We start from the raw sequence: 16693 nt of genomic DNA on the forward strand, positions 1-16693 counted from the left end.
ATGCTGGGAAGCCCCACCTTTAGGTGTCCTTTGCTTGTAGCTGACTTAAGGGTTTAAATGACCTTCTATGGGCTAATGTCTCAGGTGATAAATCTTTTCTAACCACTCCAATTCAGCTCTTTCTTGCAGCTCCATGATAGCCCATTTATGTTCGTCCAGATGTTCTTCCGTTTCTTTTACCCATTGTAGGACATTCTTTTATGTCTATTCTTGTTGCATTTATTTCTCCCCTAATCATACATTCCAGATGAGACATTATATCCACCATATCTTGCTTTATAGGCAGTGTAAATTTTCAGAGCCTGCTGCTGTTGATTTTTTGAAGAAGTCTCGTCATTTTTACTATTCTTAGGCTGTGGGGACTGAGATTTATTTAAACTTTGTATATCTACTGACAATTTAACTCCAGTCTCTACTCCCCCCCCCCCCCATACGGGTCCTCTTTTTTTGTTTACTCTACTGGTGGTGAAGTCATCTCCCCTTCACTCCCCACTGCCTGGTCTGCCTTATTCTGGATTAGATATGATTTCATCGAATTATGATTTACCCCTTTCCACTTGATTTGTTTTCGCTCTTTTCCTCCCCATTATTTATTCAAATTAAGTAGAAAACAATAATGGTGCAGTAATAATTACACTAACAAAGCATTCAATATAATTTGTCTGATGACAAAATGACAAATTGATGCACTTGTCTTTTTCAAAAGAAAGGCAGGGGAGTTTAAACAGTTCAACTTACAAGTTACCAGTTGCTAAGCAAGAATTGCCTGAGAGAGTATATTTATTCCTTCTTGGAAAAGATTTTTAGTTCAGTGTTTCATAAATACAGCGAATAGCAGCCACAGGAGGACAGCACGGAGTGGGGACCAGCAGATTTAGCAAAATGCCTGTATGACCAGGCCCGTGATTTTAATAACTCCACCAACTCTTCCTCCGCTGGTCCCAAAGAAAAGTCCCCAGAGTTGGTTCCATATGTCTCAGCGGCAGGAGGTAATTCACGATCTATGGCTCAAACTTTAGTCCTTAGCTCCATAGTTACATAGTATGTGAGGTTGAAAAAAGACATCAGTCCATCCAGTTCAACCTATGATGTTTGTGTGTGTGTGTGTGTGTTTGCTGTTAACCGTACATTGAATACCCCGGTATGTTGTGGTCTTTAAAGTGCCCATCGAATAGTTTTTTGAAACGATTGATGCTCCCTGCTTATACGACTGCTTGTGGAAGAGAATTCCACATCCTTACTGCTCTGACAGTGAAGAACCCCTTACGTATTTTAAGGTTAAACCGCTTCTCCTCTAGTTTTAGTGAGTGGCCACGTGTCTTATTATATTCCCTTTCTCTAAAAAGTTTGTTCCTTATGCCAAGGTCATCACCAGTACAGTATTTGTACATTGATATCATATCCCCCCTCAATCGTCTCTTCTCCAGAGAGGATACGTTCAGTGCTTGTAGTCTTTCCTCATAGCCGATGCCCTCCATTCCCCTAATTATTTTTGCTGCCCTTCTCTGGACTCTCTCCAGTTCCAGCACATCCTTCCTGAGGACCGGTGCCCAGAACTGGACAGCATACTCCAGATGTGGCCGGACCAGAGTCTTGTAGAGTGGGAGAATAATCTCTTTATTTCTGGAGTGAATCCCCTTTTTTATACATGCCAGTATTCTGTTGGCTTTGCTTGCAGCGGCTTGGCATTGCATGCCACTGCCAAGCCTGTTGTCCACCAGTACCCCCAGGTCCTTTTCCATCCTAGACTCACCCAGTGGTTTCCCCCCCAGTGAGTAGCTTGCTTTCATGTTTCTGATGGCCAAGTGCATTACTTTACATTTTTAAACATTAAACCTCATCTGCCATGTAGTTGCCCACCCCATTATTTTGTTCAGGTCTGCTTTAAGGTTTCCACATCCTGCATAGAAGATATTGGCATGCTTAGTTTAGTATCATCCACAAATACTGAGATTGTACTCAATATCCCCTCCTCTAGATCATTTATTAATAAATTAAACAGGATTGGTCCCAGGACAGAACCTTGGGGGACCCCACTTTCCACACCCGCCCAATCCGAGTACTCCCCATTTATCACCATCCTCTGGACTCTCCCCTGGAGCCAATTCTCTATCCAGGTACTCGCCCTATGGTCCATACCTATATTCCTTAGATTGTACAGTAAGCGTTTGTGGAGAACGGTGTCAAATGCCTTTGCAAAGTCCAGATACACCACATCCACAGGCTTACCTTTATCTACGTGGCAGCTCACTTCATCATAGAAGGTTAATAGATTGGTTTGGCAAGAATGATTTTTCATGAATCCATGCTGATTACTACTAATAATACAGTTTTCATTACTAATGACTTGTATGTGGTCCCTTAACATCCCCTCCAAAATCTTGCAGACTACTGATGTTAGGCTGACCGGCCTATAGTTACCCGGGATATATCTCGGCCCATTTTTAAATATTGGTACCACGTTGGCTTTTTTCCAATCAGCTGGCACCATATCCGTCTGTAGACTATCCTTAAAGATCAAGAATAATGGTCTGGCAATCACCTGGCTGAGCTCTTTAAGAACCCTTGGGTGCAAGCCATCCAGTCCCGGTAATTTATTTATGTTAAGTTTCTCTAGTTTAGTTCCAAGACTATCCTCTGTTAGCCATGGGGGTACTTCCTGAGGTGTATTATTTAGTTTAGCATCACAAGCTGGGTTAGTGTAGCCCCCCGATTCTTTTGTGAAGACTGAAGAGAAGAAATTATTTATCACTTCCGCCTTTTCTCTGTCCTCTGTGGCCAAATTTCCTTTGTCGTCTTTTATGGGGCCAATGTGTTCTGGCCTCGCTTTCTTACTGTTTATATACTTAAAGAATTTCTTGTGGTTCTTTTTACTCTCTTCCGCTATATGTCTCTCGTGTTCTATTTTAGCCGCCTTGATTTCATCTTTACATTTCTTATTACACTCTTTGTAATGCTTGAATGCTGCCGATGACGCCTCAGCCTTGTATTTTTTGAAGGCCTTTTCTTTAGTATTAATATGCATTTCTATGTTGGAGTTTAGCCACCCAGGATTTAGTTTTGCTCTTTTAAATTTATTTCCCTTTGGAATGCATTGGTCAATCCCTTTGTTAAGTATGCTCTTGAAGCACTCCCATTTTTCCTCCGTGTTCTTTGTTCCCAGGGTTCTATCCCATTTGATATTTTCTATGAGAGAGCGCAGTTTTGGGAAATTGGCTCTTTTGAAATTCAGTGTCCTTATATTACCCTTATGTTTCCTATTACTGTAATTAATACTGAAACTTATTGACCTATGGTCACTGTTTCCTAAGTTGCCCCGTATTTCTATATCCGTGAGCAGGTCTGCATTGTTGGTAATCAGTAGGTCAAGTACCACATTGTTTCTTGTCGGTGCAGTCACCATCTGACCAATGAAATTGTCCTGCAAAACATTTAGGAACTGCCGAGCCTTGGCTGAATGCGCGGTTCCTTCTGCCCAGTCTATATCTGGATAATTAAAGTCCCCCATTATAATGACATTTCCCATCCTTGCTGCCAATCCTATCTGTAAAAGGAGGTCCGCATCCCCCTCCTCCCTCTGGTTGGGGGGCATATAGCATACGCCCAATATTACCTTCCCTATAGTGCATTCTCTTTTAAGTTCTACCTATAGAGATTCTGCCTCGTCCATAGCTCCATTATTAATATCATCCCTCATATTTACCTGTACACTGTTCATAATATACAGACATACCCCTCCCCCTTTTTTACCTTCTTTATCCCTGCGATAAAGGGAATACCCCTGAATGGTCGCCATCCAATCATGAGAGCGGTCGAACCAAGTCTATGTTATCCCCACAAAATCTAAGTCCTCCTCATACATCAGCAGCTCCAGCTCTCCCATCTCGTTTGCCAGGCTTCTGGCATTGGTATACAAACCTCATAATTTTGACCGGTTGCATACTATATCCTCGTTTAATGTTGTTTTTAAGCTGCTCTTGTGTTTTTTTTCCCCATACCCACCTTGGATTTAGGTACTCTAAAAAACCTACCACTAATGTCCCCATTTGTGCCCTCTGAATCTTGCTCCCCGCTGGCTAATTCTACATCTGTACCCTCCCCCCATCACCTAGTTCAAAAGCCCCTCTAAATTTTTGGCCATCCTCTCACCCAGTACGGTTGCACCCTCCCCATTTAGGTGCAATCCGTCCCTACCAAAGAGCCGGTGGCCGACTGAGAAGTTGCCCAGTTCTCCAGGAACCCAAAACCCTCCTTACTACACCAGCTCCTCAGCCACTTGTTAACTACCCTAATCTCCCGCTGCCTCTCTGGTGTGGCTCGAGGTACAGGTAGTATTTCTGAAAATACTACCTTGGAGGTCCTACTCCTCAACTTAGCGCCTAAGTCCCTGAAATCATTTTGGACTCTCCATCTTCCTCTGCCTATGTCATTGGTACCCACGTGTACCATGACAGCCATTTTGCTTATGTGCACAGTGATATTGATGCTTGGCACCAAGTAGCACTTTACCTTTGATAAACTTTGAGCAGTGAGCATATCTACAGTACTATGCAAATGTCTAAGGCAGCTGTGAAAAAATTAAAATAAATAAAATTTGGGAGATATGCTCACTGCAGCCAGCAACCACAACTATTATTTTGGCATGTGAATAGGTAAACAGTTTTCTTTCAAAGTATATCAAAGGTAAAGTGCTACTTAGTGAACCAGGAACTCGGCAGCCAGCTCCTCTTGTGTCTGTGAGACAAGCGAAATAGGCTTGCACAGCTTAAATGTGCAACCCCATGTGAGCATAAGCTGTTTTTTACTTAATAAAGCCTATACAAGCAGAGAGCACTAGATTTCCACCTCTTCTTTTATAAGTACATCGGATGATGCTGGGAGTGATCTGAGGTGAATATTAAGCCCGGTCCATAAAGCGACCCCAAGGAGTGTTGCCTGTAGAGGAGAGACCTTTACCCCTCAGGGGAACTGCTCACTTAGACCTGGTGGTAAAAACGGGTCTAAGTTTAAGGTGAGAGGCCATCTTTAGGTGGTGGTGGCGGAAGCACAAGCACTTTCAAACACCTTCACACCTTCCTTTAAGCTCCTTTTCCAGCAAAATTTTGCACTTTAAGAGAAGAATTATTTATGCTTTGCACTTTGTGATTATTCTGCACATTGGCACTTTAATTATTTGCATGCACTATATATTTTGCTTATTTGCACAATGATATTGATGCTTGGCACCAAGTAGCCCTGTACCTTTGATATACTTTGAATTTTTTTGTCTTGCAGTGATAAGCATAGTTGGTATAGCAGCTGCTTGTTTACACTACAGTTATTTATGATTTGATTGATATTGTTTTATTATTAGTTGCGCTGATTTATTTATTTTCCACATAAACAGTTTTATTTACCTTCTCTCTGAGAACTGATTGGGAACACAATTTACCAACATTGTATTTCCTCTCAGCTCACAGCAATACATCTTTGCCTTCTATAGTAACTAACTTTTGTAACTTGAAAAGGCTCATTCCAATAGACGGCAGAGATCATGTCACCAACTTAAAAAAAAAATTGTTAGAAAAATCAAGTGATTTAAATGCTTACTTGCTGTGTTTTTCCTTTGTATATTTTCATTTCATGTGCAATGTGCCTTTTTAACTTGCCAGTGTCATATGAGTGACAGCTCTGAGTCTGCTTGGGCTGCTGACATAATATCCAACATGGCGGCGCCTGTCAGCAGTCTCAGGACTTTTGAATGTGTACACAAGGGAGGCTTTTGTAGGTAAATACAAGCATAAAATACATAAAATGCATGTAATCTTATAAAAACAGTTTGTTCAAATGAATAGAAGGATGACAAAGTTTCTTTAAGGAAATGTACATAGATGTGTGCCTGGAGTGTAACGTCTTATCAGCTTCATTTGCCTACCAACCTATATACGTTGACAAGCGGTAGCTCTAAAATGTTTGTTTAGTTTAAAAGCCAAATAGTATAAGCTAGTATTTTCCCTTCCTAATCAACACTTGGTTAAGGACGTTCTCTAAAGCAATGAGATAACATATTAACACTAAAACTAGCTTGTCTCTGATCCTCAAGGCATTGGCATCAGTGCCAAGTGTGTCAGCATGAATACTTTGCAATATAAACATCACTGCTGCAGGTTGTGATTTTGTTCTTCTCTACTTACATCTTAAAACTAAATGCAGCTTCCAGTTTAAATTAGCTAAATGCATTCCAGCTCATATAGTTATGATTATATCCTTTACGACCGCCCGCCTCCGGTGCTCCTGGGCGAATCGCCGTACATGTACGGTGCTCGCTCTCGGGAGTCTAGGGGGTGAGCGCGCACAGCCGTTGGCACGCTCCCGCCCCCCCTCGTCAGCGGAGAAGCCAATGCATGTGTCAGGTGGCTCCGATTGCCGGGGATGATCACAGAGCCCATGTGATCCTGCTATATAGGATCACATGTCTCTATGGTCATCTCAGAAGCAACCCCCCTCCCCACCCCCCACAGTTAAATCAGCCACAACTTGAGTAGAAAAGCCTGTCCCCTGACAGCAGCTGCAGAGTGGAACCTTTGCTCTCTGTGGGAAAGCGCTGATTTGTTTGCAGTCCAACATGCTACTGAGTGATCCACAGCTCTTCACTCAGCAGCGAGGATGAGATTTGCCTATTGCAGAGCTTTGACTCAGTGGGCAGTAAATCAAACCTCTCCACTACTTACAGAGACCAAAATCCCATTCTGCAGCTACTGTCAAGGCACAAGCTTTTCTACTTAGGCTGTAGCAATTTTAGGGTTCATTCACACAATTGTTCTGACCCTACAATGCAAATAAGTGCATTGGAGCTGCATAGGGGAACACTATTTTACGCTATGGCATTAATGCAGCTGTAGAGACACAGCCACACATCTGTTACCCTAACAATATGAGAGTTAATTTATCTCAGACAATATTTGGGTTAAAAATGAGAGTTCTATGACTGTGAATGAAAACTTTAACACAACAATTATTTATTTGTATATGGTTTGAAAAGCCTACGTAATTTACAACAATCCAACTATTGTACATACTACAAAATGTATAATATTCCTAGTTTAACTGAACAAATACAATGCATAGAGTATAGACTCATATACACACACACTATGACCGACACAAATAAAATATACAATGTAAACCCTTAATCCTTCATAATTACCTTTAGTGATGGCTCTCGCTCTCCCATGCCAAACAGGAAGTCACTATCTCATCTTGGCTAATATAGACCCTCTCCCATAGCCTTGTATAGGGCAATTCTCATTGGTTCAGCTATCATGCCCTATCCCATCCTCTGGGCATATCTCGTTCAAGATAGGACCATTTCCCCCTCCCATAGTTACGCCTCTTTCTAACCACTCATTTCTGTTGGGGGGGGAATTTACTCCTTCCTGTGTGCATTGGCTCCAGAAAGTCTGCCTTCCCGAGATGTAGTTACAAGATGATACTATCTATGTGTTTACCTGTAAATAGCAGTTGCCCCCTGGTAGCTCAGGCATGCATTTTAAATGGACTTGTTAAACAGGTTCCTAGAACTGAGTGCCAACTGGAAGTCACACAACTTCATATAAGTGACAATCATCTCTCAAATAAATGTAAAATCAAACTCAGTATCTCATACATGTATATATATTTACATTAATATATTTACAATCTCTGATGGAGTTTTATACATAAACCCCTCATCATCACAACACGGTAAGGGAGATTACGCCTAGATTCAATATGGCAACACATCCTAATTTGAAAGAATTTCACCTCCTCGGCACACCCGTCACATTAGGACATGCCACTGTGTCCATACAGCTTATGAGCCCCCATACAGTAACCTAGGCTGCCTGCAAACAGCTTCAGCCGAAAAAAACAAACCACTCATTCATGCTGTATAGAGCCCATATGAATGAACCATTAGGGTCCATGTACACGGGACGCTGGAAATGGACGTTTAGGAGCAGTTGGGCGTTTTTTTCAGAAGCCCCTGAACCCATCTACATTTTATCTTATCTGTCCATGTACACCAGGTCGTTTACAGTCATTTGCAGGCAGTTGCGTTCAGGGACTTTTTTTAGAACGCAATTATTTGCGTTTGAACGTGAGTTTCCCGGCGTTTCAAACGCACAAACGCGTCCGAACGCGTCTGAACGCGTCCGAACGCGTCCGAACGCGATGACCCGCGTTTAGCGTTCGCGTTTTTCCATTTTAAAGGGGAATAATTTTTTTGACCTCTAGGAACGCTTCTAAACGCAAACGCACGCAAACGCCGCTAAACGCCCGCTAAACGCGGGTACAAACGCGACCGAACGGACGTTTCAAACGTCCTAAAAATTCCAGCATTCAAAGGGACTTTTAACAACGTCCCGTGTACATGGAGCCTTAAAGAGGAGCTCCAGTCTGTGCAAAAAAAAAATAAAAAAAATTAAAAAGTCAGCAGCTACAAATACTGTCGTTGCTGACTTTAGGGGTCCTTTCACACGGGCGGTCCCCGTATATCTGTTTTTCATCCCACCCGATTGCGGATGAAAAATGGACATAATGCATGTCAATGGGATTGCGGACGTTAGCGGATGACCATCCGCTGGCATCCGATTTGCGTCCTTTCTGATCAGTTCCATTTTTTGGAACGGAAGAGAATCCTATTTTTCTTCCGTTTAAAAAAACGGAACGGACGCAAAAACGGATGTCAGCGGTGTCATCCGCTGACATCCGCTGACATCCGCAATCCCATTAACATACATTATCTCCGTCTATCATCCACAAACGGATGGGATGATAAACGGACATACGGAACGGACACTCAAGAGTGTCATCCGTGCTCATGTAAAAAAAAAAAGTGCCTGAGCGGAGGAAAATACGGTCCACCCCGTGTGAAAGGCCCCTAAATATAAGGACACTTACCTGTCCAGGGATCCAGCGATTTCAGCACCAGTTTCTTTAATCAGGTGCAGAAATCTTAGGTAAAGGGAACTGGCGGTGAAGACTTCTGGCTTTACAGCCGGTTTCTTACTGCACATGTGTGAGTCGTGCGGTGCTTTGTGAATGGTCTCTCACAGTCTTCTGGGATCTGTGTGTGTCCCAGAAGGCTGCAGGTGGAAGGAGGCCAAAGATCCTCGTAGAGCAGCGTGGTGTTCTCACATGGAAGTGGGAGTTGGTACTTGCCAAAACCAGGTAACCCCCCCCCCCCCAAAAGTGCCAAATGGTGGAGCTTCCCCTTTTGGGTGGAGCGCCGCTTTAAACTGTCAGTGAATGCAAACCATAAAGGTTTAATTGGGTTTTAAGATTTTTTTTTTAACTAATACAATACACCAACTAAGCCCAGGTTGTCACATGCAGGGCTTTAGGTTGATCAACAAGGTAGGTACCAACTGACATCTGCCTATATTGCTCTTACAGACTTTATACAAGAGTGATAAAAAATTATTATAAACATCATTGGAACAGAATATGTTCACTTTTTTTTCTGTAAACCCCTGTGCAATATGTTTCAATAAATTGTCAGATATATATATATACACTGTATAGATACACACATTTCACATTACATTTAGAAGATACAGAAGTGCAGAACACTTTCTGCATGTCATACAGAAGCACAAAATCTAGAGCTTGCTTTTTTTTTATTGGTGATGCTTTACCTAAAATTACAGCACAGAAGCTCCTACTGCACGAAGTACAGGATTGGCATTTAATGAGAAGTCCCATCTGCAGCCATGCTATTAAAAAGACATAATGGCTCACATCTTTTTTGAACAGCATCACTCTGTGACTATGCTCAGCCACACGAAGCAAAATTGAGTTGGCAAATTCCCACATGCAGTCTCTCCATTGCAAATTAAGAGAATGAAGATCAAAGTTTAGCATACAAGCAAAGACTAGTGTAAAGGAAAAGCCCCCCTCCCCCCCATTCTCCCTATTTTATTAGCACCATGGTAGTTTCCAGAGAAAGGATCACTAATATAGGAGAATGCATTTATGTTTCTGTGCACAGAATTTGGAGGAGAGATTCCTATTCATCTGTTTTGCTGGATTCTCAAAAATATACTAGCTACAGTGCAAATGCACGCCACACTTTTCAGATATTTGTATCTTTGGAGGCAGGTAAAACATCTGCAAAACAATTGGTTCTAACCAAAAACAGACCTGCGCAAATGGAGTGATATCTGACAACAGGTTGTACAATTAATAAATAAATATATGTAAATTAATATATGAGTGAATTTATTAATAAATAAATAATAAATATGGGAATTGCTTCCACACTGCGAGCTGCAATAATAAACGTAAAAACGTGAAACTGTGATAGCAAAGGGTGAAAATTGCGCTCAGCAGTCACTATAAAATGCTTTAGTGCATATGTAATTGATCACAAATTACAAAATAAAACAAACTAGTATACACATTAATATAGTAATTGGATGAACAATGGTGACTCATGTGATTCAAATAAAGTCCTTAAAGTGCTCAGTGCAGACTGTGTCTTTAGCAGCAAAGTTGGACTAGATGGGAACCTTCACCAAAAACACCTCCACCCATATATTTCTGCTACTATCACACCTATATATGTCTAGGTGTATATATACATATAAGTATGTGTGTAAATATACCCGTATACACAAGTTCAGATGTTGTGCCTGCCTCAAAAGGCCCCAAAAAAATGCCCAAAAAAACGCTTGCTACTAAACCGGCAAGGTGTGAAAAGAGAGAAGCCGCTATCCTGTTCTATAAGTGACCTAATATAAACAATATTTTTTTTATGGTTCTGGACATGCTACAGAGCTGAAACTTCACAGGTACACTTTTTAGACCCCCCAGATACTAAATCCAAATATTTTTTCTTTTAATTTTTCAATAATTGGCTATCAAAAATGAAAATTTTTAAGAACTTTTTTTTGTGTGATTAATAGTCCCTGGGGTATGACCCAGAAACCTAGGCACATTCTAGGGGCATTTATTGGGTTTTAGGGCTTCAAAATTGTGTTTTTTGATTACTGAAGTTCGGGTCCCATTGATTTCAATGGGGTTCTGAATTCCGGGCCGAACTTTCGGGAAGTTCGGATGTTCTAAGTTTTAAGTATATGGACTTAAGCAGATGCTGTTATGTCTAAGTTATGGTGCAAGCATTGGTTTGGAAGTACATTCACCTCCATTTTATACCATTTAATAAAACATATTTTGAGGATAATGCTCTAGGCCCAAGCACCTCCTTTATTTCCTATACTTACAGTCATATCAGACGCCCCCAGTCTTTTGAGGGCAGCGAGAAAAACATTATCCACATGCAGTAATATGAAGCTGCCATTCTGACCTGTATGAATGGAGGAGGTGGGCAGAAAGGACGGGCACTGTCGACTGTCTCCTTTAGTTCTGTTAACCCCTGCAACACCAGAAGATTACAGTGGTGCGGGTGGGGGGGTATTAGAGAAGATTTCAACCAAACTATAAGACATCTACACAGGGGAAATATCACACTGATTGTAAGTAATGTTCATTGTGCTTGTTTTTATTTATTTTTAACTAATATTTGGCATTAACAGGTTGTGTAAGCAGAGGTGTAAAAGTCACCAGATGTCTACATTGTCTACAATGTGTTTTATGACATTTTGAATGGCTACTAATAAAAGCAAATTTTTTTAACAAAAATTAGACTTTTACTTCTGTACCTTAAAAGTCCCATAGCGTGCTCTCTATAAGGGATTATGTATCTCTAAAATGGATGGCATCCATACTTTATCAACAACTTTGTGTATGTTGTTTTTTTTTTTTTTTTTTTAAAGGTCAGCAATGGCGTTACTCTATATAGGATTCCTGCAAGTGCTTTAAAGACATGCTTTAAAATATTAAATATCAGATTTTATCCTTAAAACATATTTGTACAATGGCTTTGGTTTTTTAACTGTAAATCACTTTGAAAAATAGCCCTTTTATATTTTTTTCCTAGTTAGAAGTTTGTAGGCAGCTTGATCTCGGGATGGCACACAAAATGGCCATTCTTGCTTTTGTTAGCTTCAGCTTTTATGATCTATCACAGACCTGTCATAATTTACTGGGGACAGTTTTTTACATCTCTATAACCTGTAATTGGACCATGAATAAAGTGGTTTTCTGAGGCAGAGCCAGTAAACATCAGATATTGCAGAATTACTGGTATGAATGTATTTTGTATCTAGTGTAAAATGTGAAAGCCCGGGATAACCAACCAGCCTTATTGGTAAAAGCAAATAGTCTCTTTATTTTCAGGAAAGAGGCAAAGAGAAAATAGCTTATCTTCAGCAAAGAAAAATAAACAAAAATGGTCCATCAATGTCTAGTAGAAAAATAAAGGTTCGGCTCACCACCAGTAACACTCATCCCTTAACAGGGTTTTTGAAAGTTCCCACCTTCTTCAGGAGTCCCAAAGAGGATGTCTTCTCAGTCGCAAGATAGCCCACACTGCTCACTCAGCTTTGTTCTGCTCTACTCCACCTCAAAGACACCCACTGGCTGTTTTCTGTTCTTTTTTCTAAACTCCCCTGCTGATGGGTTAACCCTTTCAGGACCAAAGTCCCTGTAACCAAGGTTGGAGACTCTATACCACCCAAAGTTTGTCCGAACCTCAAAAGTCTGGGTCCCAAATGAGGACCTTTCAATCCTGAGTGCACTGTAAATCAGTCCTCTCCTCTCTAAGCGGACTATCCCAGAACCCCTCACCCTGCATGGATATGAACTCATTCTCAAACTGAATTCCACTTTAAAGGGACCATAACTTAAATAATGGAGACATGTTTCTCCCATTCAGGACCCATCCCTGGCATTATACAGTGGGTACGGAAAGTATTCAGACCCCCTTAAATTTTTCACTCTTTACTTTTTTTTTTACCAATATGTATCCTAGTAATAGCCCATTATCCCCCCACAAGTAGCTTGGAAATCATTAGCACTCTGCTGTCCTTTGATTTTGCTCATGAACATTCTTCTGAAGTTGTTCAGTTTTGAAGCTTCTCTATAAACTCGTAATATTACACATTTCCTATAACTATGTGAACAGGCAAAAGTAAGCACTTTTATGTTATTTCATTGATTCATGCCTAACTGGGAATGACAGGTAGAGAGAAAGCAGCACATTATTGCTAAAATTGTGCACTATAAGGAACCCATTATGACCATTATTTGTCAAGAATAATAATTATTGATGATCAATGATTAGTCGCAAATCAATGGACAGAATATCATATAGTTGTTTGCCATTTATTACGATTAGCTGGTGTGGACTACATCATAAATCAATGACTATAAAACCTGGATGATTTTGATATTTAGAGCATTTTGGCCTTTAGCTCTAACAGAAGTAGTTGATATTGCATGGATAGTATTTACACCAGGCCAAGGGTCTAAATGGATAATCATCCAGGGATCTATTGGCAGTCAAATATCATCAGTTTATCCTCTCAGTCCACAGCCCTCTACTGATTTTTGGCACAGCAAACTAGAATACATCCTAACTTAATCAGAAGCCTTAATTTCTAACAGCTTTTCAGCTTTGAAATAATTATTGTGTGACTTTTATTGACCAGCTGTTGTTAAGCAGCAAGTCAGCACTTGAAGAGTCGTGTCAATAATGAAGTTGCTTTTTTGCTAAAGATGTACTTTGAAGCAATCAATACAATCTCATCAGTCTTCTGAATATGATATATGTGCTTTTTCAAGCTTAAAAAGCAGCTTCCTTTGTCTGAATCTGGGCTATTTCCTCCAACTTCAAGGCAGAGTTCATTTTATTAATACAGGGGTTATTCAGAATATGCTATTGTGCACTATGCAAATGATGAATGCAAAAACGGATTCAAGTTTTTGCGACAAGCAGAGCTGTTAGATGTAAATTAAATCTATAGAACATCCATCATTGAAGTGACAAAAGAAAGTGTGGGTGCACAGAGATACCTTACGCAGATGCTCACTTACTGAATATAGACGTGTAACATAGACCACCCCAGTTAAACATGGAAATCTGCCTTTTAAATTGACTCAGGGATCACTACTTTCCTGCTGAATAGCTCTTGTTTTTATTATTCTGACATTCATATTCTACATCTAGCTCCTTTGTTATCTAAGTCACTATGCAGCCTATGCCCACCTGTTCTGAATGGTCCTGAATTAGAGATGTTTGCCCCTGTGTTTGTTTGTTCCACAATGTCTTTCCCTATCTACAGAATGCAGCAGATTTCATAAACAAACCAAAGCAGGGGCAGGTTGTAAGGACCAACTTCACACCCAGAGGCTGCAGCCCGTCCCAGAATAAGTATAAAAAGCATACTGCACCTGGCTGCAAGAGATTACAGAAACCTGGAACAGAAGTGGACACTAGTCCAGTTGTAATGGTTCCTTATTGAGTAATGCCCCGTACACACGAGCAGAAATTCGGCCGGGAAATTTCGTCTGACGACCGATCTGCCGATTTTCGGCTTGTTAGTATGGTGCTTCCGACAACCGACTCCGACTTTTCGGCCGAAAAAATCCTGGTGTGCAGGCTATATAATTTTTGTCGACCGTCAAAACACGTCCGATTTTCGTCTCATTAGTACAGATTTCGATAGGGAAAAATCTTATGAGCAAGACTAGGCATGCTCAGAGATGAAAGAACACAAAGAAAGTAATCCAACACATGACATCACTTCTGAAGTAGAATTCTGTCGTGCGGGAAAATTTGTGTGCAGTCTAGAGCACATTCCAACCAACAGACACCACTCTGGACAAAAGACGGACGACCGGTCGGCGGAAATTCGTTGCGTGTGTAGGAGGCTTAACATCAAACTGAAACTGGAGAAGCTATTGGCCTGGAATTTTACAGGTTTAAGCTAGCAACACATGGATTGACAACCATCAGCACCACCTGCCTTGACATAAGTCACTTTCAAAACTGAAGGAGCCAAGTGCAAAAATGGTTGGCCAAACAGTGCCTGCATTTAGAACTATGCAGTCACTGTGCGAGTGTTCAGATATTTAGTGTGGATGGGAGAATAGATTGATTTCTCTTGTTCAGTCTGCATGAAATCTAGGCATGTATGGCTAGCCTTATTATCTTTTAGAAAATTAACGTATCAGTACTTTACAGGGACTGATCTAATAAGCAGCTAGGTGCCTAAGATAAGAAACCAGAATTAGAATTAATCCACTTAGTAAGCAAGTGGGTCCCCAAATGCTAGAAGTTTGATTTATTATTTAAGGCTTCATAAACCTGGGCGCATTTAGGAAAATTATGGCTAAAATTTGGACTTTTTTCATGCTTAAGAAGCCCAGGTTTTGTGTACAGCCCCCCATGGACTATATGTAGGGTCTGGACTTCCCAGGCACGGGAAAAGAGACAGAATTTTACATTGTATGATCCCAAATGCACTCGGATTGTGCAATCTGGCAACCTTTTATGGTCCCGAATACACCCACATGTTGCGTATGACCATATTCCCCGAAAGCAGACTTTTTGCATTCAGGGAATACATCCGTACACCTTACACGGTGTGCAGGACATCAGGAATGTGTCCTGGATGGCCGGTATAATCCCTCTCAGCACTTCTCAGGTGAGGTTTTCCAGGTGGGAGTTTGGCTAGAGTGGACATATTTCCAGTAATCTCAGGACTGATGAGTATGTATTAGGGAACTAGAATTTTGGTTATAAAAAAGAGTTTTGGGTGGAAAGAACCTCCAAATCCTGACCACAAGGACTCTGATCCTGTAGGGGTTAAGGCCACAGACAAGGGAGGCTTACAAAGCAGCAGGGGGGATTCAGCATCTGTGTCAGTGAGGTGGAGGAGTTCACAAGCTGTGCGCAAGGGTGAATGTTCTGGTGTTCTGGGAACTAAGAAACTTGTTGCTGAACCCCTGCGGCCTGTACAGCACCCTGAAACACAGAGGTGTCCTATCCCAGCATAGGACCAAGAGATTGGGAGTGAGCCAGTGTGATTCCTTTTATGCTAGTAGTGTAAACTGTTTGACTTTTTGCTGAAGGAAGATATGCGTATCGGTTTTTGAGGAGCTAATAAAGAAATGTCTGCTTTTACAAACAGCTTCTGGTGATTTCGGGGCCAGACATGACAACCTGTTTACATAAGTACTGGCATACACCCAAAAAAGAAATAGTGCGCTGTTATATAAGTGCAATATCCTTCACAAATTATACTAAAAATTAAATGTTAGATGAAAGTCGACACACACTTAATTAATCAAGTGTCCATAAATCAAATCAAGTCCATAAGGTGATAGAAAAAAAGAGAAAAACTCTCATCCAATCCAGCCAAATATGGACTGAATGGGATTCTGTCATCTGATGTCTAGGGGCAAAATAAATGGAATGCCACACACATCCATGCATGCCCATACCATTTCAAAGATTGTTATATGGTCCATCCAGAGGCTGATTTCCTCTAAGGTGTTTCATCTCCCTGAGGGGCTTAGTCACAGAGTTATGAAGCCTAGGAGCACCTTAACTTGCATGCCCATAAACGGCAGCATTACTGAACTGAAATGTTAGAAAAGTAAGCAAGCTAATGTGAAACGCTGTTCAATACTAGGATCAGAAGGAGACAGGTTACTAGTTCTGCTATACAGGCTCCTTGCTACTTTAATATCCTGATGTGATATTGTGATGTATGTAAAAGTATTTCTTTATAGCATGAATATCAATTCTCTTCCTTTCCCAGTGAGT

At 41.0% G+C, this 16693-nt stretch overlaps 1 protein-coding gene across 1 annotated transcript in view; it reads right to left on the reverse strand.

The window, feature by feature from the left end:
• MACROD2 (mono-ADP ribosylhydrolase 2) overlaps positions 1-16693 on the reverse strand; it is a gene marked incomplete at its 3' end in the record, with an annotated part of 3247744 nt that overhangs the window by 1796202 nt on the left and 1434849 nt on the right.

The sequence above is a fragment of the Pelophylax lessonae genome (genome assembly GCF_965119305.1).
Source record: "Pelophylax lessonae genome assembly, chromosome: 3".
Taxonomy (NCBI): domain Eukaryota; kingdom Metazoa; phylum Chordata; class Amphibia; order Anura; family Ranidae; genus Pelophylax; species Pelophylax lessonae.